Source organism: Hylobates moloch, unplaced genomic scaffold (assembly GCF_009828535.3).
Source record: "Hylobates moloch isolate HMO894 unplaced genomic scaffold, HMol_V3 SCAFFOLD_5586, whole genome shotgun sequence".
NCBI lineage: Eukaryota > Metazoa > Chordata > Mammalia > Primates > Hylobatidae > Hylobates > Hylobates moloch.
The window spans coordinates 1-4,521 of record NW_026657861.1 but is presented as its reverse complement, the minus strand read 5'-3'; the positions used below and the strand labels follow the sequence as shown (position 1 = coordinate 4,521).

Genomic DNA, 4,521 nt, shown 5'->3' with positions numbered 1-4,521 from the left:
TGCACCACACTCCCTCCCTACCTTCACCCCCTGCTCCCTCTCCTCCCATCACCCAAATGCTGTCTCCCCCACCCAACAGCTTTCCTTCCCGAGGGAGAACTAGCAGCTCCCTGCTTTGAGCCAACTCTTCTGTCCCACCTTCCCTATGGGCAGGGAGTCCCAGATGAAACCTAGGGTGTTCTTATGGATTTGCACTAAATGATAACTCTGCTCTGTCCATGGTGGCCCTGGGGCCCCTGCTTCCCATGTTTGCCTCTCAGTGAATAATGAGCTAGGTAACGGTGAACTCAGAGATGAGGATTTTTCTACTTTTCTTTTTGATGTTTTTTGTTGCTTTGTTTGTTTGTTTGTTTTTGAGACAAAGTCAGTCTCACTCCTTCACCCAGGCTGGAGTGCAGTGGCATGTTCTCAGCTCATGACAACCTCTGCCTCCCGGATTCAAGCAATTCTCGTGCCTCAGCAGCTCCAGTAACTAGGATTAGAGGCGCATGCCACCACGCCCGCTAATTTTTCTAGTTTTAGTAGAGATGACTTTCACCATGTTGGCCACGCTGGTCTCAAACTCCTGACTTCAGGTGATCCACATGTCTCAGCCTCCCAAAGTGTTGGGATTACAGGCAGGAGCCACCACTCCCGGCCTATCCTGAACATTTTGAAGCTGACGCCAGAGGTATAAAGCCCAGCCTCTCCCCACTGACCATGTGGAGGCTCTTGCTGGGTAGTCTCTCAGCCTGCAGGAGCCAGGGATCTGGCCTCAAGTGATGCCCCAACAGTGGGCGACTTCCCAGTACTGTCAGGAGAATCCCAAGTCTAATTCAAAGTTGATTTTTTACTAGAAATGAATGATAGACATGGTCTCCATTGCTCAAGGCTCTGGGAAGATCTAGACTAGAGTAAAGGATCATTGACTTCTACCCACACCTGTAGGCCTCAGTTCTCCCTCTGGTCCATAGTTGCCATGGTAACCCCTTACCCCAGGGGTCCCTAGAGTCTTCTGCATCACCACAATTCTGGGGTCAACAGAAACGGAGAGGTGAGAGGAGACTCCCCTGCCCTGGCTGGTCCCACTTGTTCCTGGCAGTAAACTGTCTGGGGAGCCTCACCACCCCTGTGCCCACCTGCGGAGTTATGCAGTGGTCCCCAACTAGGGCTCCTGCCACCCTCTTTCCTATGGGAGGCTGGAGACTTCTTCCATGGCTGCAAATCCACATCTAAGTCCCCAGAACTGGCTAAAAGGCCCTGTCATGGGGGCTGCCTGTCCCAGCTGACATTGGAGGAAGGATGGTGGGGGAGGCAGAAAGCTACATGGAGCTCAGGGACCCTCTTCCATTCCCACCTGGCTCCTCCCCTTTGCTGGTGCTGGAAGGAGCAGCGGAAAGTGGTGACTCCACCCTCTCTTGGCCCCATATTTCTCAGAGCTGGTATCATTGATGACACCCCTCTTAGATCCTCTCACAGGCCTGCCTGGAAAACAGCCCACAGCACAGTGCCCTCCCAGCAGATGATGAATCTGGGGTGCTGGTCCGGTAATGCTTCAGGAATGACAGGAGAAAAAGGAGCTCTGTCTTCAGCTCTGAAAGAGGGGAGATGGCAGGGCCCCAGCATTCACATCCTAGGCCACAGGGGTGTGGGTTTTCAATGTTGGCTGCCAACACCACAGCCAACCACTTCTAGAAGCGTTTGCTTGTTTGCTTGCTTGTGTTTCTACAGTGTCCAGTGCTAGATGCTCTTAAACTCAGGGTGGGGGAAGACTTCAGTGCCTGAGAGGGTGTTCTTTCCTGCTCTCATCTCTGGGGGCGTCTGACGCTTGTGACCTCCAGATGATATTGAAATAGCCCCAAACCTCGGCACCAGGAGACAGGAGGCTCAGTCCTTGCCTTCTCTGCCTTTGCCTTGTCCTGCTATGAGGTTTCCACAAGACACCCCATGCCACTGGGCCATTCTCACCTGGGAGCTGAGAAAGAACAATCTGCCCCTTATGGAACGACAAAATAAGGCAAAGGGCCGCTTGTGTCGGGGACAGGATACCTGCACTCAGAGGGATTTAGAAGCTGAAATAACTAGGTTGGGAGCGGTGGCTCACACCAGTAATCTCAGTACTTTGGGAGGCCAGGGAGGATGGATCACCTAAAGTCAAGAATTCGAGACCATCCTGGCCAACATAGTGAAACCCAGTCTCTACTAAAAAAAGTGCAAAACTTAACCTGGCATAGTGGTGGGCGCCTGTAATCCAAGCTACTTGGGTGGCTGAGGCGGGAGAATCACTTGAACCCAGGAGGTGTAGGTTGCAGTGAGGCAACATCATGCCACTGCACTCCCACCTGGGCAACAGAATGTGACTCCATCAACAACAAGAAAGAGAAAGGAAGGAATGAAGGAAGGAAGGAAGGAATGAAGGAAGGAAGGAAGGAAGGAAGGAAGGAAGGGCAAAAGAAAGAAAGTGAAAGAAATTAAATAACTAAATAACTGAGTAGCTCCACACTACCTGCTCTGGAGAAAGGACTGTTGTAGTTGTTGTTGTTGTTGTTGTTGTTGAAATGGATTCTCACTCTGTCACCCAGGCTGGAGTGCCGTGGCGCGATCTTGGCTCACGGCAACCTCTGCCTCCTGGGTTCAAGCGATTCTACCTCCTCACCCTCCCGAGTAACTGGGATTACAGGCTTGCACCACCACACCCAGCTACTTTTGTATTTTTAATAGAGATGGAGTTTTGCCATGTTGGCTAGTCTGGCCTTGAACTCCTGACCTCAAGTGATCCACCCACCTCAGCCTCCCAAAGTGCTGGGATTACAGGCATGAGCCACCGTGTCCGGCCTGGAGAAAGGACTTTAAATGACGCAATGTGGGAAGAGCAAAGTTGTGGAGATCTGCTGCCCTGGCTGAGGTAGCTCATGCAATCAGTCTCTCTGAGCCTCAGTCTCCTGATGTGTGAAATGAGACGATAATCACACCTCCTACACAAGACAAGTGGCAGGTCAGACGTGACAATGCACAGGCAGGCCCTTGGCAACTGGATAAGCTCTATACAGGTCTGGAAAGGAGGAGGAGACAAAAGAGGACGGGCTTCCATGGCTGGATAGGGCATCTTTTAGCGTGATGTGTTCTGAGTTCCAAAGCTGGGGAAGAGACTCAAATCTTCAAGAGCTCTTCTAACTTTGAGATTCTCTGATGGTTTCAGGGCTATGGGAGGAAGCCCTTGTGGTCCGTGTCTGTTCCCGGGATTTCTGTTTCTTGGTTTGTATGCCTGCTACAGGTCCAAGGGGCTAGGGCAATTCCTTGAGTCTGGGTTCTTTGTCCCCAGGAACCTGGCGGAGCCCCCCGGCCCGCCCACCAAGTCTCAGGGAGAGGGGAGAGCAAAGTCTGGGGTTGGTTCCCTCTGGTGGTGAGTGTTAGCACTGCATCCAGCTGCCTCAGGCGGGCCCGGGAGTCCTCAGCAAAAGTGGAATTCAGGAGTGAATGGTGCTCAGAACCCCCACAATCTATTGGCTGTGCTTGGCCCCTTTTCCCTACACACATATTCTGTCTGGTGGGCTGAGGTTAAACATGCGGGGAGGAGGAAAGGAACAGGATAGAGAGTGGGATGGGGTCGGTAGGGGTCTCAAGGACTGGCTATCCTGACATCCTTCCCCGCGTTCAGGTGGGCCACCATGGCCTGCTGCCGGAGGGCACCCACCTGACCCTTAAAGAGAGAACAAGTTGGGTGGTGTCTCTGGCTGACACTCTGTGCACAACCCTCACAACGCTGCTGACGGTGGGAAGGGAAAGATGACGAGCCAGGGGGCATGATCCCGGCATGTGTGGGAGGAGCTTCTAAATTATCCAGTAGCACAAGCCCGTCAGTGGCCCCATGCATAAATGTACACAGAAACAGGTGGGGTCAAGCAGGGAGAGAGAAGGGGCCAGGGTATAAAAAGGGCCCGCAAGAGACCAGCTCCAGGATCCCAAGGCCCAACATACCCAACCACTCAGGGTCCTGTGGACAGCTCACCTAGCTGCAATGGCTACAGGTAAGCACCCCCAAAATCCCTTTGGGCACAATGTGTCCGGAGGGGAGAGGCGGCGCCCTGTAGATGGGATGGGGATTCTGAATGTGAATATCGCCATCGAAGCCCAGATATTTGGCCAGCCTCTGAATGTTCCTGGTCCCTGGAGGGACGGAGAGAGAGACAAAAACAAGCAGCTCCTGGAACAGGGAGAGTGCTGGTCTCCTGCTCTCTGGCTCCCTCCCTTGCCCTCTGGTTTCTCCCCAGGCTCCCGGACGTCCCTGCTCCTGGCTTTTGCCCTGCTCTGCCTGCCCTGGCTTCACCAGGCTGGTGCCGTCCAAACCGTTCCGTTAGCCAGGCTTTTTGACCACGCTATGCTCCAAGCCCATCACGCGCACCAACTGGCCATTGACACCTACGAGGAGTTTGTAAGCTCTTGGGGAATGGGTGCGGGTCAAGGGTGGCAAGAAGGGGTGACTTTCCCCCACTGAGGAAGTAATGGGAGGAGACTAAGGAGCTCAGGGTTGTTTTCTGGAGC

The 4,521-nt window shown here is 53.4% G+C and overlaps 1 long non-coding RNA gene across 1 annotated transcript; it reads left to right on the top strand.

Moving 5' to 3' along the window:
* The first annotated feature begins 3,066 nt into the window (after positions 1-3,066).
* LOC131382781 (uncharacterized) lies at positions 3,067-4,399 on the top strand. Its single transcript, XR_009212371.1, has 3 exons — positions 3,067-3,234; positions 3,866-4,007; positions 4,251-4,399. It is a non-coding gene; the product is annotated as an uncharacterized LOC131382781 (long non-coding RNA).
* Positions 4,400-4,521: the final 122 nt, after the last annotated feature.